At 43.1% G+C, this 20,000-nt stretch overlaps 1 protein-coding gene across 1 annotated transcript in view; it reads right to left on the bottom strand.

Annotated features, from left to right (window-relative positions):
• Nucleotides 1-18,467: 18,467 nt before the first annotated feature.
• The window catches only part of phf24 (PHD finger protein 24), a 55,727-nt gene continuing 54,194 nt past the window's right edge, over nt 18,468-20,000 (bottom strand). Inside the window, 1 exon segment of the mRNA XM_048259752.1 lies at nt 18,468-20,000. This exon segment is cut by the window's right edge and continues 1,539 nt beyond it. The gene's annotated coding sequence lies outside the window, so the exon portion shown is untranslated.

The raw sequence follows: 20,000 nt of genomic DNA on the forward strand, positions 1-20,000 counted from the left end.
CTAAGGGTTAGGGATTTCTAGCCTTGAGCCCCTAGTGAGTAAGGGTTAGGGATTTCTGGCCTTGAGCCCCTAGTGAGTAAGGGATAGGGATTTCTAGCCTTGAGCCCCTAGTGAGTAAGGGATACGGATTTCTAGCCTTGAGCCCCTAGTGAGTAAGGGTTAGGGATTTCTAGCCTTGAGCACCCTATTAAGTAAGGGTTAGGGATTTCTAGCCTTGAGCCCCTAGTGAGTAAGCTGCTGTTGTTTTACTTTTTTCTTTCGTTTTTTAATTTACTTGGTTTGGTTTGTTCTTTTACTTTTTACAGGGTGTATGATATTGAAGGTCAAAAATATTCAGGTTTTGCTGGTCATGAAAAAACAGAGTTTATATTTTGCACAAATCAGACCATTCTGAGGTCTAATGCATTGTGTGTGAGTGTGATTCTGAGGTCTGATGCAGTGTGTGAATGTGATTCTGAGGTCTGATGTACAGTAGTGTGTGTGAATGTGATTCTGAGGTCTGATGCAGTGAGTGTGAGTGTGATGCTGAGGTCTGATGGCAGTGTGTGTGAGTGTGATTCTGAGGTCTGATGCAGTGAGTGTGAGTGTGATGCTGAGGTCTGATGGCAGTGTGTGTGAGTGTGATTCTGAGGTCTGATGCAGTGTGTGTTAGTGTGATTCTGAGGTCTGATGCAGTGAGTGTGAGTGTGATTCTGAGGTCTGATGCAGTGTGTGTGAGTGTGATTCTGAGGTCTGATGCAGTGTGTGAATGTGATTCTGAGGTCTGATGTACAGTAGTGTGTGTTAGTGTGATTCTGAGGTCTGTGCAGTGAGTGTGATTGCTGAGGTCTGATGGCAGTGTGTGTGAGTGTGATTCTGAGGTCTGATGCAGTGTGTGTGAGTGTGATTCTGAGGTCTGATGCATTGTGTGTGAGTGTGATTCTGAGGTCTGATGCAGTGTGTGAATGTGATTCTGAGGTCTGATGTGTGTGGAGTCTGTGTGTGTGTGAGTGTGATTCTGAGGTCTGATGCAGTGTGTGAGGTGATGGTGTGATTGATTCTGAGGTCTGATGCAGTGAGTGTGAGTGTGATGCTGAGGTCTGATGGCAGTGTGTGTGAGTGTGATTCTGAGGTCTGATGCAGTGTGTGTGAGTGTGATTCTGAGGTCTGATGCAGTGTGTGTGAGTGTGATTCTGAGGTCTGATGTACAGTAGTGTGTGTGAGTGTGATTCTGAGGTCTGATGCAGTGTGTGTGAGTGTGATTCTGAGGTCTGATGCAGTGTGTGTGAGTGTGATGCTGAGGTCTGATGCAGTGTGTCTTAGTGTGATTCTCCTCATCGTAGAAAATGCTGTACTGTGCCGAGCCACAAGATGGTCGGAGTCACATCTCCAGGACTCACCAGATATTTGTAGTGATAAATCTGCATTCAACCAAGCAGAGGTCGATTTCATTTGATTTAAAAATGCATTTGCTGAATAATAATGGATTAGTAATTCTTTCCCTTACACACACACACACGTGTGGGTGTATGTGTGTTTCTCTTGCAGCTCCTTGTCGTCTGGCATTTTGAGTGTCTTTCTGGATCTGTGACCTTTCTGGCTGGAGGTATTTTTAACTCCTTGTCTTGGCCTGCTGTTTTCAGCGAGGCCGCTGACAGACTCTCCTCAAAGGCTGCTCAGAGACACCTGATGTGGCAGGTCTGGACTCAGGGGGAGGTGTGTGTGTGTGTGTGTGTGTGGGGGTATCTGTGCTGTCTCAAAGACTGGACATCTTACTGTGGCTCTGACCCTCAGCTGAAATGCCACGAGGCTCTGAAGAGCATCTGTAGAGTTAGGTGGTGCCAACTTATAAATAAGCACAACGTGTACTCCCGAAGCATGGCTTTATTGCAGCGCCTGGTTTACAACCCCCCAAGCCTCACCACTAGGGGGCAACGTCACATCCTGTGTCCTATAAAATCCCTTACAACACTACAGTACATCCCCCTTTCTAAGATGAGTTGTACTGATGTTGAACTCAATATTAAACTAACACCTCTGTACTGTAACAGACTATATCAAAAGATGAGTTGTACTGATGTAGAACTCAATATTAAACTAACACCTCTGTACTGTAACAGACTATATCAAAAGATAAGTTGTACTGATGTAGAACTCCATATTAAACTAACACCTCTGTACTGTAACAGACTATACCAAAAGATAAGTTGTACTGATGTAGAACTCCATATTAAACTAACACCTCTGTACTGTAACAGACTATATCAAAAGATGAGTTGTACTGATGTAGAACTCAATATTAAACTAACACCTCTGTACTGTAACAGACTATATCAAAAGATAAGTTGTACTGATGTAGAACTCCATACTAAACTAACACCTCTGTACTGTAACAGACTATATCAAAGGTTTACTGTTCCAAGTTCCAACTGTTGCACTATGCATACGACAACATAAACTATTGTCTTTTTCCCAAATATTCCTGTTGAACTATTAATCAAACGGAATCTTATGAACAATAAGCATATGAACATTAACTGGAAATTCTGAACTAAGAAGGTAGGGTGGACTGCCCAATCCTTCTACTGAGTGTGGGGAGTTTATTCTGCCCCATAAAAATCACTCTGTGTCACCAGGGGCACCTGATATTTAGCCACAAAGTCCTTCAGGTACCCTGGAGTTCGTCTCTCTCTTGCGGGGTAGCGTGCCGGAGGCTCAGGACTATGTGGCTGAACTGGACCCTGCTCTGCATGATCTGGACTCACTGGCTGACCAGTAAGTTGCTCTGGCTCTGGTAAGATGGTCTGGTAAGATGGTATAGATGGTCTGGTGGGATGGTCAGCGCTGCTGGTGCCACTGGCGTAGTGGCGAGGTGGTTTCGGTTGCAGCACAGGACTCCTCTGGGAGTGTCGATGACGTATGACCTTGGTGTTTACGCCTGTCTTATCGCCCCCCTTCTCCTTTGGGTCCTGTACCCAGACATGGTCGCCTGGGGTCAGTCTTGTGAGATGTTGAGCTCTGTGTCTTTTGTTGAAGTTCCAGCTCAATCTCTGTCTCTTCTTCTGTTCCTCCTCTGAGTTTGGTTATGTCCGTCCAGCCTGGGTTGAGAGATGACCGAGTGACCTGTTGTTCTGCCTCATTGGGTTGAGAGATGACCGAGTGACCTGGCTTCTCTCTGAGTCTGAGTGATTTCTCACAGCTGTCAAGCAACTCTCATCCTCAGAGGCTCTTGTTAAGTTACTATATAAGCTCTACCTCTCTCTTGTGTGTGTGTGTGTGTGTGTGTGTGTTTGTGTGTGTAGCAAGCAACTCTCATAACCTTCAAAGGCTCTTGTTAAGTTACTATATAAGCTCTACCTCTCTCTCTCGGGTGCCTTCTTAAGAAGCTGACATTACAGCACATTCTTCTTTATCTACTGAATCTAGTTTCCCTGAAGTACTATTGCATAATCCAAAAAGCCCTTCCCTCTGCCGTACCCCCCACACACACACACCTCCATCATACCCAGCTGCCCCCCCCCCCCCACACACACACACCTCTCCATCATACCCAGCTGCCCCCCATACACACACACACCTCCATCATACACACACACCTCTCCATCATACCCAGCTGTGTCCCCCCCCCCCACACACACACACACACACACACACACCTCTCAATCATACCCAGCTGTGTCCCCCCTCCCCACACACACACACACACACAAACACACACACACACACACACCTCTCAATCATACCCAGCTGTGTCCGAACCTGCTGTCTGGCTCCCTCCAGCATTCTACAGAATCTCTATTTTATTATCCCGGCCCTGCCCCTCCTCCTCTTCCTCCCCCTCCTCCTCCTCCCCTTCCTCCCCATCCTACTACTCCTCCTCCTCCTCTTCCTCATCATCTTCCTCCTTCTCCTCCTCCCCCTCTTCTTCCTCCTCCTCCTCCTCCTCTATCCTCTGGCTAACTCTATAAGGTAACTGTTGCTGAGATGTAATTGGTTGATAGGAGGGCAACAGTGGCCATTAAGTGGAGGCGGCAGTGTGACCCGAGGGATCTCAGCTGTGTGTGTGTGTGTGTGTGTGTGTGTGTGTGTGTGTGTGTGTGTGTGTGTGTGTGTGTGTGGAGCGGCCATGTGGCCCGAGGGATCTCAGCTGTGTGTGTGTGTGTGTGTGTGTGTGTGTGTGTGTGTGTGTGTGCGGAGCGGCAGTGTGACCCGAGGGATCTCAGCTGTGTGTGTGTGTGTGTGTGTGTGTGTGTGTGTGTCCCGAGGGATCTCAGCTGTGTGTGTGTGTGTGTGTGTGTGTGTGTGTGTGTGGCCCGAGGGATCTCAGCTCCTCTCGAAAGCGGGACACGGCAATGGTGAAACGATCCTGTGTTTCCTGGTTGTGTGTGTTCCAGGTCCTATCTGTTCCTCCTGGAGGCGTCTGTCTTGCCTCAGTGTGTGTGTGTGTGTGTGTGTGTGTGTGTGTGTGTGTGTGTGGGGGGGGGGGCTTGGAAACATTTCAGCTGTTATGAGACAGGGTGACCCAGAACTCTAGCGCTTCCGGTACTAAGAGTTCCACACCTGCTGGGACAAGCAGGGGGTGAACACATGCTGTCTCTCTCTTTGTTGTAGTTCACTCTTCGACCTGTAGGAGCTGCTGTAGCAACTAGTAGGAAACAGGTAGGTTTTGAAGCAATACATCCCTTATCTTACAGTGAGTGACCCATTTGAGGCTACATTAATGTGAAATCATGTGACTGTAAAATAGACGAAGATGGATGGTCAGTGTTACAATTGTAGCCTGTAGCAGGAGCTGTTTGTTGATTTGGGGAGGGGGGCTTTTACTTTGACAGAGTGATTGACGGGACGAATAAAGTCTCGTGTCCGTGGCAAAGTATCGTTTGATCTCGTTTGTCGTTCACTAACAAAAGGCAACACCTGTGCTTTTGCCGAGTCGTCGCTGGTAGAATACTTGTCCTCAGTTCAGCAACGAAGCAAAGCATCTCGTTTAGGAAGACTACTATGGGGGTTTAGAGCTTTCATACAGACTGGGCGCATAGTAACTTTGATGGACAAGGGATACGCCAAACAAACACTGGAAGTTCCGTACCCTTGCTGTGTCCATTATTAGTGTGAGCTGCATCCACACGGAGGTTGGACTGCTTTACGCAGGGGTTCGGGAATTTATGTCAACAGCATTGCCATGACAAAGCAGGAACGACTGTGTTGGTATTGATAATAGCCACTGTTTTGTCTTGGTTTATTTTCGTTCTGTTTGTTTCTTTTACTGAGTGCCACACTGATTTTGTCCATACTGGTGTTTGAAGGCCTGTGTTTGGCCCGTTGCAAGGGATCACGCTGTAGCCTACGTTGAAACTAAACCTTAAAATCATAGATAAGTACCATACTACCATAAGTATTTCCATACGGGAGACTGTTACTCTGGAGGCATAGGGGTCTATGCTTCCGGCGGTATAAGTTCATAGAGTTACTGACGGCTATTTCTTGACTTAACACGTACACACGATACATCCATACGGGAGACTGTTACTCCAGGGCATAGTGGCTATGCTTCCGGCTGTATTAGTTCATAGAGTTACTGACGGCTGCTTAGTGCATTCACACGGTATTTCCATACGGGAGACTGTTACTCCGGGGGCATAGGGTCTATATGCTCCCGGCGGTATTAGTTCATAGATTTACTACCGGGTTTACCCATTGACTTCCAGCGCATCCATACTGGAAACTGGTACTCCTGAGCCATAGGGTTCTATGACTCGTTTTGTAGGTTGAATTAGATTTGCTATAACTCTGTGCTTAGTACACTTACATTGTGAACATTTAGCAGACTCTTAAAGTATCTGTGATACCCTCAGACCTAAGCTTTAAGTACTACATTAATCCCCAGAAGGTAATAATCTTAAGCAGGGCTCCTCACTCCTAAGTGTTTGCTGTGGTCACCCTTGTTTGCTCAGCTTGTAGTGCACCTTACCTTGGTCCAGGCCATTTTGCTGTGCTGTAAATCATACATTTCCCTTTCTTTTGTTTTCTTTTGTGTCCTGTGTGCCACTATTTATTGTAAGGGGACCCCGTCCTGGTTGATCTTTGTGGAGGCTCTTTGTAAACTTGAAGCCTATGTTGAGTGCCCTACCAAACTGTCATCATTGTCTCAACTCGTTTCCTGCGTGCTTTGATAATTCTTAGCTGTAGGTCACACAATGATGCTCAGTTTCATTGACACACACGTCGGACGTCATCGTTGACTTCACTCAGTTAAAGCTTTAATCAGTGATTCGGTCCTCAGCTCCACGAGGACCTCCAGCAGGTCAGGTCAGTGTAAACAGGGGTCAGTGCATTCTCTCTCTCTCTGTGTATGTGTCAGTGTTGCGTGGGTTTGGTCACAAGCGGCCCGCGGTCGCACGATATTTTAATAAACCGGACCGCAACTCGGACCGCGAATATTAATTAGGACAAAATTATACCCGACCCCGCTTATTTACAAAATGTGTGCTTTTTGTTACCATGCAGTGAGACAGTAGGCCATTTCTGTAAAACAAACTAATTTATTTGCGAAACGTTATGCAGTAGAACTACACATATGCAGGACATAGCCTAATGTTTGCGCAGGAGAGAGAATGAGAATAAGAGCGCAAGCACGCACGCAACCAGCAAAGGATAAACACTAAGACAAGATTTCAAGGCCATGGTCATGGACATCCATTTTTCTTTAGAAAATAGAAATGGTGAAGGCAGCAAGGGAGGCAAGAGAGAGACATCGCTGGTCAAAACGTTAGATAAGAACTGGTTTATAATGCTGAATGGTCAAATCGTTAGATAAGAACTGGTTTATAATGCTGAATGGTCAAATCGTTAGATAAGAACTGGTTTATAATGCTGAATGAAGCACAAAGCTTTACTGAAGCACATACACTGTTTAAAGTCACAGACATAACGAACCAAAGTAACTTTTATGCATGCGCAAACCTATATGGCCTATACATACTGGTAGATATGGCTGTGTAACCTGTGTACCATAAAAATTATTCCTGCAGGCGCCTGCTCACTAGCAGCAGCAATGTGAGTCTCGTCAAGCTATCTGCTTACGGCTGTAGGCTAAAAGTTTAACATGGGCAGGTGACAAAGTATCAGCATTATTTTACTGAGCGACTTGTCAATAGGTCTTGTACCTAGTCTAAAAAAGCTGATCCAGGTATATAAAGCTATCTACTGCTTGCACTTACTCGGTTTGGCTGGGAGGGCTTAGTCTACCGGTGCCGCGTTTGTGACGAGTTACTGTATGTTGGTTGTGCCTGTTTTGTGGCTGTCATACTTTTAAATGGCTTCACAAGAAGAAGGCTACATAAAACATAACTTGCATTACTGTCATTTTCTTTAAGAACCTTTCCAAATATTTCCCATATATGGCTTTTCCTGGAGGGGTGTCTTTATTATTTTAACTTCTCGCGTCTTCAGCTTCTTTACCGTCTCCATCTCTACCTCTCCACCCATGTGGCAAGTAGGTCTACTATAGCCTATGCTTCAACCAATGATATCTTTGAAAAGCAATTATGAGTTAAATATTGATGCAAGCCTTCTCGCAATACTTTACATATTTTAAAATATATATATATTTAATTAATTTTAACTTACCCGCCCGCAAATGACCCGAATATCATTAAAATATTTTAATGGTGTGTGTGTGTGTGTGTGTGTGTGTGTGTGTGTGAGTGTGTGTGAGTGACTGCGTGTGTGCGTGTGTATGTGCGTGTGCATGTGTGTGTACCACTCAGTTTGTGTGTGTGTGTGTGCACGACTCAGTGTGTGTGTGTGTGTATGGCTCAGTGTGTGTGTGTGTGTGTGTGTGTGAGTGTGGTGTGTCCCCCTGCAGACAGTCTGCCCTTCCCTCCTCCGTAATGTCACCTTGGAGTCTCATTAGAGCCTCTCGCCCGCCTCTGCTTCAGCATGGCTGCTGCAACTGCTGCCAGCACTCTAGCAGAGCACACATACACACACACACACAGACACACACACATACAGACACACACACACACAGACAAACACATACACACAAGCACACACACACACAGACACACACACAGACACTCACACACACATTTCTGCATTGGCAGAAGTCTATGGAGTCAAAATAGGGTCATTAATATTGAGAGGTTGTGTAAAGATGTTCACATGTGTAATAAAGTTTTGCAGCTGTGCAAAATGAGTTCTGAATGTGCAAAAATAAAGAATAATTAGTAAGCAAAAACAAAGGCAAAAGTAGTAAAAAAAAGTAATAAAAGACAAAGTAGAATAATTATCAAGGCAGATTCAGAATTTGTAACTCGGCACAGTTAGCAGAAAGCATCTGAGAACAGTTTGGTCTTAAGTCTAGATTTAAAACTGGCTACAGTTGGGGCCCTTTTAATGTCATCCTGAAGTTGGTTCCAATAACTGAGAGCATAGCAGCTAAAAGCTGCTTCATCATGTTTAGTTCTAACTAGTGTTAATTTTGTCACCTATTTTTAATTTAGTCTTAGTCTTAGTCTTGTGACGAAATGTCCTTTTTAGTCTTTGTCATATTTAGTCATTCAAATATCCTTTTTGTTAGTCAAGTTTTTAGTCGAATAAAAGTCTCATCATTTTAGTCTAGTTTTAGTCAAAAAAAAAAACTAAAGGTATCTTAGTCGTAATCAGTTTTAGTCAACACATTTTAGTCTGTTTTTTATAACAAATTATTTCTGATTACCATTTGAGTCAAATAGTGTTTCACACACCTCAATTTTCCAATAATATTGTGTGTCCACAGGGCTACTTCGTCTGTTATAATTACTCATTCTGATTTTTTTTTGTCAGTCAGTATGTTTACATGCACAGGTAAGTCGAGCTACAGTTATAGCTCGGCTGGGATTTGACCATAGACAGTAAAAGATTTGACTGGACCACTGTCATATTCGTAGACCAGTGTTTCTCAAAGTGTGGTCCTGGGATCACTGGTGGTCCGCAAGTAGTTATCGCAAGTAGTCCACGAGCAGATGTGGTAAAATATAATATAGCCTATATGAGTTGTTTTGCAATATTGAACCAACTTGTAAAAACAGTTCTGCAACACTGTCTATGTAAGATATGTCAGTTTAAATCATACAGTATGAATCCACACAATAAGCAAAGTGCAAAGACAATAAGCAAAAATGGTTCAGTGAGTAGGCCTATTGTGTAGACTAATTATAGGCTACTGTTGAAGTAGGTCTAATCTTCTTTTTTTTTAGCTAGGGTTAGTTAAGTTGTCCTGAAACTGAAAAAAGTTTGAGAAACACTGTCATAGGCCAAAAGTATTAATGTTTTACTCCTCTCGCTAGATGGCTTATATAAGCCCAAACACAACACATTCCCCAAACAGACTCTCCATCTTAGCCATAGCTAACTTGCTAGCGAAACTTTCCATATTAGCTTACTTGCTTAGCAAACTTTTGCATCATCAGTCTAACTAGTTAAATAGTTGACATTACATGATGAACATTTTCGTTTGGACATTCTGGGGATGTTGATTTGTATGAGAGAAGCTTCAACTTCTGGGTATGTAGCATTGTGGCATAAAGCTTAGGTAGTTAGCTTGCTAACTCTGGCATAAATCTCCAGTGTTCTTGTTCCATGTAGTTTCGTGTTGCAGCCACAGGGTTGCAGCAACAGCACGTAGACTAGCCTACAGGAAAGCTGCTAGCGTATGAACTCATTCGAATATTTTGAAAAGTAACAGCTAGATATTTTGTCTTCTCATTTTGTAGACCGAAAATGAAGATAGATTTTATCTTAGTTTTTTATTTCATGCAAAACATTTTAGTCTCGTCTTTTTCACAACAATAATGCATCTTAAGATAGCCTTAGTCAGTGTTTCAGGACATTACTGCCGCGTCACATCGCCCTGCCTTTAGTCATGAAAAAAAAAGGTTGTTGATCTAACATATTTCCTCTCTCGTCTAGTCTGGACGAAATTAACACTAGTTCTAACTAGGGTTTACTAGCAGGTTTTTCACCTGGGACCTGAGAGGGGCGAGAAGGTGTGTACTGCTGAAGCATGTCTGACAAGTATTTAGGTCCTGCTCCATTTACTGATTTATAAACAAGCAATAGTGCTTTAAAGTCAATTCTGTGACTTACTGGAAGCCAGTGCAAGGACTTAAGAATTGGAGTAATGTGGTCAGTTCTTTTTTAGTTTTTGTTAGAGTCCTAGCTGCTGCATTTTGTATCACCTGAAGCTGTTTAATAGTCTTTTAGGAAGGCCTGTGAACAGTCCATTGCAGTAATCAACCCTGCTGGAGATAAATGCATGAATGAGTTTTTCTAAGTCATGTTTTGACATCAGCCCTCTGAGTTTGGCAATATTTTTGAGGTGGTAAAAAGCTGATTTAGCTATCGCTTTCATGTGGCTGTTGAAATTTAGATCACTGTCAATTAATACACCAAGATTTTTAACAGTATCCTTTGCCTTCAACCCTTTTGTGTCAAGGAGAGTGGCAACCCTAAGTCTTTCCTCATTTTACCAAATATAATTACTTCAGTTTTTTCTTTGTTCAGCTGAAGAAAATTTTGAGACATCCAGGGTGTTGATTTGTTCTATACACTGACACATAGATTCAAGAGGACCATAGTCGTTTGGTGATAGAGCTAAGTAAATTTGTGTGTCATCTGCATAGCTATGATATGAAATCAAATTATTTTGAATGATTTGTCCAAGTGGGAGCATATAGAGGTTGAATAATAGTGGCCCCAAGATCGACCCCTGGGGAACACCACAGGTCAAGGACGTTGGTGTTGAGGTACAGTTTCCGATGGCAACAAAGAAGCTCCTATCTTGTAGATATGATTTTAGCCAGCTGATAACTATGCCTGTAAATCCAACCCAGTGTTCTAGTCTGTGTAGTAGAATATTGTGATCAACAGTGTCAAATGCTGCACTAAGGTCCAGTAGCACTAGGACTGATGTTTTACCTGAATCTGTGTTGAGGCGTATGTCATTGGAAACTTTAATGAGAGCTGTTTCAGTACTGTGATTTGCCCGTTGTAATGGGACATCCACGGCTAGGAGATTATAGTGAGATTTAACCGTAGTAATGCCCTTCCAAGACTGTTGGTTTATTGTTTGGAATACAACAAAATCCCATTTTTTTGCTACATAGGTACATTTTGTTTTGTTTTCTTTGTGTTTCGGGAGTATTTCAATTAAGACGGTTATCTCATAAAAGGGTTTATGAAGCACAGCACGGTTGCTATAGCAACCATAGACTGAACAGGACATTCCATTTCCGAAAGTGAGACTACCAAGCAAGCAAGCTTTTAGGCAAAGTCTATGGCAAAATCTGAATGTAAATGGATAAACCCGTTCAAGCCGCTTAATGCCTTCTTTATTTCCTATTTCTTTCAATTTTTTTTGTTTTTCTTAAGACATGTAAGAATTAAGCCTACTTATTCGCAAGCAAGCAAGCAACGTACAAACCCGTGACAACTTACATTAGCCCTAGCACTATGAGCTACTGATAAGCCGCCAGCTAGGATAGCTATGGCAGCTAGTTATAATTTTTATGTTCTGATATGATATGCTTAACGTTTTGACTATGTTACAACTGATAAAAGCATGACAAATAAAGTAACCAAATCACTTTGCAATATTTTAGTCCAGAAATACTTATGGGTGCTCATTTACAGTAATGTTACGACCCATCTGCCCTTGCTGTTACCTCCAGTTTTAATAACCAGATCTGTGGTTTAGCACCAAAATCTGGTCGGTGGGGAACGCTGATTGGTTGGCAGTAAGCGATGTGTTGATTGTAAAATTAGGGTCAAAAAGTCTTTGTGCAGGTACACATTTTTTACACACGTGTACAAAATATTTTTACAGATCCGCATCCCCCCCCCATATGTACAAAACATTTCTACAAATACACATTTCTTTCACACATGTACAAAATATTGATAAATAAATTCTACAGGTACGAAATGTCTTTGCACATACAGAACTTCTTTTGCACAGCTGCAAAACTTTATTACACATGTGAACATCTTTACACAAGCTCTCAATATTAAAGACCCTATTTTGACTCCATAGAAGTCACACTCCCACTCTTTACATGTGTGTGTATCTGAGTGTTTCTTTGTTTGTGTGTGTGTGTGTGTGTGTGTGTGCGCCTGTCAGAGGTGCATATACTCTTGCAGATCAGAGACTATAGTGAGTGGGTGAGGGCTTGTTGCTGTTTATTTTCTAAGTGTGAAAATGAAATGAGTTTCAGGTAGTTGTACATGAGCTTCTTTGTGGGTTGGTGTCTGGGTCTGTTTGTGTGTGTGTGTGTGTGTGATGGTAACTGTTGCTGTGTAGTGTGGGTTGCGTTTGCCAAATCTACAGGAGGTAAGAGCTGTTGCATAATGTGTTTGTGAGGGCTTTGAGAGTAATGTGTGCACTTGTAAACATAGACAAAGATGTCTGACCAGTGCTGGGCCAGGGGAACTGCCTCTGCTCTGCTCGACCCTTGACCTCTCCATCACCTCCCTTCTGCAGCACTTTAAAGAGGTTGTTTGTGTCTGTGTGTGTGTGTGTGTGTGAGTGTGTGTTTGATCACTCCATTGTTATGTTTCAGGTGATTACCTACTGTAGCATTCAGGTATTTGTTGTGGCTGCTGTTCAGTTCAGATGAACTCAGTACAAACGTATGTGGGTGGACCGTGTCAGGGCTTTGTTTGTGTGGGATGGACAATACAGCATAACCAATCCTGTGTGTGTGTGTGTGTGTGTGTGTGTGTGCGTGCATGTGTGTGTGTTTGTGTGGGATGGACAATACAGCATAGATTCATCCTAACCAATCCTGTGTGTGTGTGTATGTGTGTGTGTGTGAGTGTTTGTGTGTGTGTGTGTGTGTGTGTGTGTGTGTGCAGAGTGCAAATTACCCCACCATAATTGGGGGGTACTGCTCCTTCACTTCTTCTGATCAACTCTGCCCTCTGCCCTCATCGTGTCGTCTCCCTGCGGCCTGCTCACGGCTTTTATCCTGTGCCTCTCCTGTCTGTTGGGTACCCCTTTCCTTAACACATGAACAGTGTATAAAACCTAAATGCACTTACGCTTTTAATGTAATTGTTTGTAGATAGAAAATAGTTTCATTAAGATAGTATCAGGGTTCTCAGATGAAACTACATTTATCAAACTAAAAATAGGAAATAATAGAATGTAAAAACAATACCAACCAATTAAAAACAAATTCAAATACTAGCACATATTTAGCTTAGGCTACTTGGGTCTTTTTATGTTTCCACAGGTTTCACTGATATTATGAAGGCTTAGCTACATCAGACCCTCTTGTGCATAGGCCTACCGGTAATATAAAAACGGTTTATTTAAATAGAGAATTACCTTGCTAACTAACCTTGGTAACTAACCAAGGTCCACTTTACTAGCCTCAGTGGGTAAGTAAGTAGCAGGTAAGTAGCCAGTAATTCAATGTATGAAGAGGGGACATGAGCTATGAAAGAACAAACACGTTTATAAAAGAAGGTTGTAAAATAACACATTTTCAACAAGCTAGAAGTCAGTTAGCAACTTACATTTACCCATGCACGTCAGCAGCAAACCGAATTTAGCCTACTGGAGGAATTTACCTAGCGTTTTGTCATTCAATGTTGACACTTACTCAGTTGCTTCTAACGCCACGGTGGTTAAAAATGGTACGGTCCACAATAGGGGTTTCTGAAATCGCTTTACATTTAAATGTTCCTACAGTGAAAACAGGAGTTTACTTGTATTGTAACTGTAATGATATTTTTTCACAATATCAGAAACATTATCTGACCCCCCCAAAACTGATATTTCTGTCTCTTTGGGGGGTACTGGGTCTTCATTGGGGGGTATAGTACCCCCCAGTATCCCCTGTAATTCGAACTATGTGTGTGTGTGTGTGTGTGAGTTTGTGGGATGGACAATACAACATAGATTCATCCTAACCAATCCTGTGTGTGTGTGTGTGTGGTGAAGTTCAGACTTTGCACATGCATACTTAGTTCCTTGAGACGAACTGAAGGGAGGGAGGAAGACATAGGCTTTATGGTGGCCGTGTTTAGGTATGAGCAGGTTACTACCAACACAGAGAGCAGGTTACAAACCAGAGCTCAACCATCAAGGGGTCAGGCTACTACCAACACAGAGCTTTAGGTATGAGCAGGCTACTACCAACACAGAGCTCAACCATCAAATCAAATGTGTTTAGGTATGAGCATGAGCCTCAACCATCAAATGGCTTACAGGCTACCCAACACAGAGCTCAACCATCAAATGTGTTTAGGTATGAGCAGGTTACTACCAACACACACCTCAACCATCAAATGTGTTTAGGTATGAGCAGGTTACTACCAACACAGAGCTCAACCATCAAGGGCCGTGTTTAGGTATGAGCAGGCTACTACCAACACAGAGCTCAACCATCAAATGTGTTTAGGTATGAGCAGGCTACTACCAACACAGACCTCACAGAGAGCTCAACCAACCAAATCAAGGGGGGTTTTAGAACAGGCTACTACCAACACAGAGCTCAACCATCAAATGTGTTTAGGTATGAGCAGGCTACTACCAACACAGAGCTCAACCAACCAAAGGGGTTGAACCGGGCAAGCGGCGGGCCGACAAGGCAAATGGGGAGGAGATGGTAGAGGTGGTATTCCCTGAAAGCCCTGATGACATTCCGCGGGCTATGAATGCAAAACTGCTGGCAGAGCGTCTCAACTTCTCTCTCCCCGAACAGCGCGTCACCCTCCTGTGGCCAATATTGGATAAAGCACTTTCAAATCCACGATTAGCTTGTTGTATCCTGTTTGGTCTTTCACCTATTTCTAAAGACTAATAAGAAAGATATCAACATTGAAAACTACACAAACAGTAATTTATTTATTTTTCGTTTTGGCGATTTATATTTTATATTGACGTAAGAGTTGACGGATCCAATAAAAAAGGTTCCGGATCCAACGTCGGAGGTGCCGGAACATGTTCCGGCGTGTTCCGGCTCAAATTAAGCCCTGTTTGTGTGTGTGTGTGTGTGTGTGTGTCGATGACTTGTCACTCACTCAGATCTTACTGCCACCACCCCCTTACCACCTCATCTGGTGCTGGAATGTCATATTCACACTAGCAATATGGAACATCCTGGGCTCTCATATTCACACTAGCAATATGGAAGTGTCTGGCATTATTATTCCCAGTACTCGTGCTAAAATGATTCACTGTGCATTATTATTCCCAGTACTCGTGCTAAAATGATTCACTGTGCATTATTATTCCCAGTACTCGTGCTAAAATGATTCACTGTGCATTATTATTCCCAGTACTCGTGTGCATTTCACTTTAAAAGGAAGCTGTTCAGTTTCAAATCATATATTTGTTGTCCCACGTCCACAACCAGGACCTTGTATGGATACTTTAAATGAGAAACTTAAATTGATTTATGATCAATTTGAAGCTCAATTTGCTGGGTTTGTTACGGTCACTCCAGCCTTCTTTGTGTTGCTTTAGTTTTACTGTGTCTTGTCCCTATACTAAGCACACACAGTGTGTGTGTGTGTGTGTGTGTGTGTGTTTGTGTGTGTATGTAAGCACATTCCGTGTGCTAAATAATAATTCATAAAGAGGGCCTGGTTCTCAAGTGACCCAAGAAAGCTATTTATATTTGTTTCTTCAAGTTTGATGTAATAAAGTCCTAGACGTCTGAACATCATCATGATGTAATAAAGTCCTATCTGAACATCATGATGATGTAATAAGGTCCTAGACGTCTGAACATCATCCCATCATTTTCTGGCGCTTCTGTTAGTCAAGTAAGCTCAACTTTAGATTGATTTTGTCAGTGGAATGGGCAGTTAGCATCCTGTTGGAAATGTTGGGTCTTTCATTCAAGTCAAATAAGCTCAACTTTAGAGTGATTTTGTTTGTGGAATGGGCAGGAAATGTTGGGTCTTTCATTCACTCTAAAGCAATTCTCGCACTGTGTGTGTGTGTGTGTGTGTTTGTGTGTGTGTGTGAGACAGATAGAGAGAGAGAAAGAGAGAGAGAGAGAGAGAAAGAGAGGGAGGGAGAGATGCTGCGTCTGTCCATCTGTCTGCCTGGCAGCAGCAGACACACTGATTCTGCAGTCATGGGGCAGATTGATATTTTCTGGAGAATGTCAGCTATCACTGCTGCTGCTGCTGCTGCCGCCTCGGGGCCACTGAGACAGATGACCACAGACCAGCTGTGCTTTACCCCCACACACACACACACACAAATACACACACACACACACACACACACACACACACATACTATTATGCATGCACTAACTCACTGACAGAGAGTCCTGGGGTAGGGAGAGATATCACACACACACACACACACACACACATACAGCTCAGCTTAAAAAGTCTTTGCGCCAAAGGGCTATTTCTTCCTGCTGACACAGGCTCTACAATGGTCCCATCCCAGCTGCAATAATGGACACACACACACACACAACAAACACACCCACCCACACACTAAAGGACACACAAAGACACACACATACACACAGTGATGGGAAGAATCCTGTCCTCTCTACAAGAGGTAGGTGACACACACACGTGTGCAGACACAGACACACACACACACAGGGTGCGATTTGTGTAAAAACCAGAGGGGGATGATTTTGAATAAGTTTGTAACCCCCACCCAAAAAAAAAAAAAAAAAAAAATGAACGAACGATTCATAGCCTAGTAATGTCATGGCTAATAATAGCCTATATTATTTTTGCCACCTTTGTAACATTTTAGTTTTAGTTTACCGTGGTGTATGACTTTAAACAGCGAGTGTGCTTGGTATGATGATCAGCTCCTCTAATGCAGGGTAGGACTACGTTTTGACAAGCATACAAATTCACCTTGTTCTTGCCCCATCTGAAATGACTCCTCTACTTTTGCTGCCTCCATCCTTTCTGTATTTGTTGTGTAAAAAAACATTGTATATGATGGCACTGAAGTCTTAAGTTAGTGAATTGACTAACAGTGTTAGTTGGTAACCAAATAGCCTACACATTGCGCTACACGCTGCGTAGTGTTTAATGTGTTTATTGTAGCCTACAGAAAATAAATAGCCTATCATACTGTCAGTTAATTGCCTACAGTGCAGTGAAGAGTTTGGAGAGTAAAGTTATAGGTCAACTTGAAGTTTTATGAAAATAATTTACGAACCAGAACATAAAGACCATGAAGCTTCTATTTCTTGCAGCTGTTAAAACACCCGCTAGATAGTTTAAATACCCACCAACATTCGTTTTTGCAGTACAGATTATTTCTAAAAGTTATTTGTCTACTAGGCCTAGCCTACTGCTGATTTATCAAACGAGTGCTTTCTCGTTCGTCCTCCGCAAACTACAGGTGTTTCGGTAGAGAGCCATTGAATAAGCGATGCCAAGCAATTTCTGTAACACTTTTTGTGACATTCAGCAAATATCTCCTCATTTAATGTAAGTTCCTTCGGACAATAGGCCTACGTTCTACTCTACGTGCAGTTGTCCTCCATCTCAGTTGCATCAGTTTTCTAATTTTGAAGGTTCGAAAACATTATCATGCTTCACTGAATCCTTCTCGTTTTCTTTCATTTGTCCAGCTAACTTTTCCATTGAAACTAGCCATTTATGATGGATTACACACTCGACATTCTGAAATGTCCTGCACGATAAAGGCCAAATTAAGTTATCACGCAGCCACTGTCAGCAGCATGAGTGCTGACGGTGACGGTGCGTTTCTGATGTCAGATTATTATGTAGGCTAGCCTACTAGACTGTTCTCACGTTGCAGCGCTTTACTTATATGAAGTAGCACTAATCAATATGAGGGGCAGAGGGGGATAAATGTTGTCCCCACCGGGGATAAAAATAATTTAGCAGAGGTAGGGATAGGAAAACCAGAGGGGGGGAAATCCTCACCATCCCCCCCGCACCCTGCACACACACACAGACACGCGTCTCTGTATGTGTATGTGTGTGCATGTATGTGTGTGTGTGTGTGTATATGTGTGCATGTATGTGTATGTATGTGCATGTATGTGTGTGTCTGTGTGTGTGTGTGTGTCTCCATTATGAGTCGTGTGGACTGGTGGCTGTAGCTCAGCTGATTTCACAGGTGTCTTTTGATTTCACGTTCGCTATCTACTACCCAAAAAGAAGCCTCATTATACAGATAAAAAATGAGTCTCTGTGCCTGTGGTAAAATAGGAAGTAATTCTTTCAGCATGTGTGTGTGTGAGTGTGTGTGTGTGTGATTGTTTGCGGGTGTGTGTGTGTTAGAGAGAGAGAGAGAGAGGTAAAACAGAAACCAATTCCACCTTATCTATGTCTGTGTATCTCTGCACAGCCTTGGGAGGAGAAAAGAGGACAATAGAAAGAAACTGGGGGAAAGACAACACACAAACACAGGGGCTGAAATGAGTTCAGATGCATCTATAACCATTTGAAACACACACAAAGACACCATGTTTGGGTTAATGACGTGCATTTATTTGCGTTTGATATGCCCATCCCACCCAAGCTCAGACAGTCAGCATTATATGTGCTACCAGAAGTTTCTCCACAAATCTCAACATGAACATTGCATGACACCTCTACACACACTTATAAACATGGCATTGAAATAAACTAGGATGGCATCGTTCCACACACACTTATAAACATGGCATTGAAATAAACTAGGATGGCATCATTCCGATGGTTCACTGCTAGCAGTAACCCATCAAGGCATGATCTGGTTTAGTGGTCTTAATGGAAATGTGGTGGTGTTCTGCTTCTTGTCTGAGTAGATACTGGACCCTTCGCTTGGCATTAACAGGGCGATGATGCCGCGTGCGCCTCTATTAGCACCCACGGGTGCTCACCATAGACAGACACACACACAGCGGCATATGTAGCTGGGCACACATTGTATGATTCTGACCCCATTTCATCTCCGACAGACACACCTTTTTTAAAGCAGCCATTTTGTCATGAAATAGTAGAGCAAGCACAGGAGTTAATAATTATAATTATTCTAGTCTTATTCAAGTCTCTGCTCAATTTCAGTGTAGCAGAATTAGAACCTTAATTAATATCATTAGTAACAGCTGAGCTTGCCATAAATTTCATGTCCAAAATGGCTGCTGTGAAAAAGGTCTATTCAGTTGGTCCTGACAAGATTTAGAATCAGGTCAAAGTCCCATCCAATTGGTAGTTTGCTGGGCAGTTTGAGCATGCTCACAATAGCTAATTAGAAAGTGTACAAATCAACATCCCAGCTCCGGAACGATGGGCTTGGTTTTTTTGTGAGAGCATTTGTCCTGTACAAACAGGCTATGGGGTGGCTTTGGGATCAGATCTGTTTCAGGTCAGAGCTGGTTCTGGAGCAGATCTGAGCCAGACCTGGGTGGTCAAAGCAGGATCAAGAGAGGCCATGTCTGGACGGAACTAGATCAGAGACAGATCAAAGGAGGATCAAGTCCAGATGGGACCTGGGTCAGAGATAGCTCAGTTCTCCACCCCGCTGCTTGCTGTGGGCGTAGGGAGGGGGCGGAGGCCTACATCACCTGGGACTTAGTGCTCAGTCAGTACCGGCCAGCCTGCTACCTGCTCAGGACATTCATTTAAGATGGCCGACTGACCGCAAACCAGCTTACACCAGTTCACACACCAATTGCCCCTCTGAGAACAGGGCAGGGATAAACTATGGTCACTTTTAAGGTTCTGGAATAAATACAGGTCAATATGTATTAATATATAGTTTTGATATCTCTCTGTATAATAGCCATACTGTATGTATGTATGTATGTTGTGAAGCCGATAGCCTGGTTAAAACTGCAGCAGGACTGAGACAGGCCAGTGTGGAGAGGCAGACTGACCGTTAAAGTCAGATTTGAGAGAGCGGCAGACTGACTTGAGAGATTTGAGGGAGCTGAAAGCGCCCCCTGTGTGTGTTTGTGGGGGTGGGGTAAGTACTTCTGCCTGTTTCAGTAGGAGTGTGTGTGTTTGTGTTTGTGTGT

This window comes from Alosa alosa, chromosome 12 (genome assembly GCF_017589495.1).
Source record: "Alosa alosa isolate M-15738 ecotype Scorff River chromosome 12, AALO_Geno_1.1, whole genome shotgun sequence".
NCBI classification, from domain to species: Eukaryota; Metazoa; Chordata; class Actinopteri; order Clupeiformes; family Clupeidae; genus Alosa; species Alosa alosa.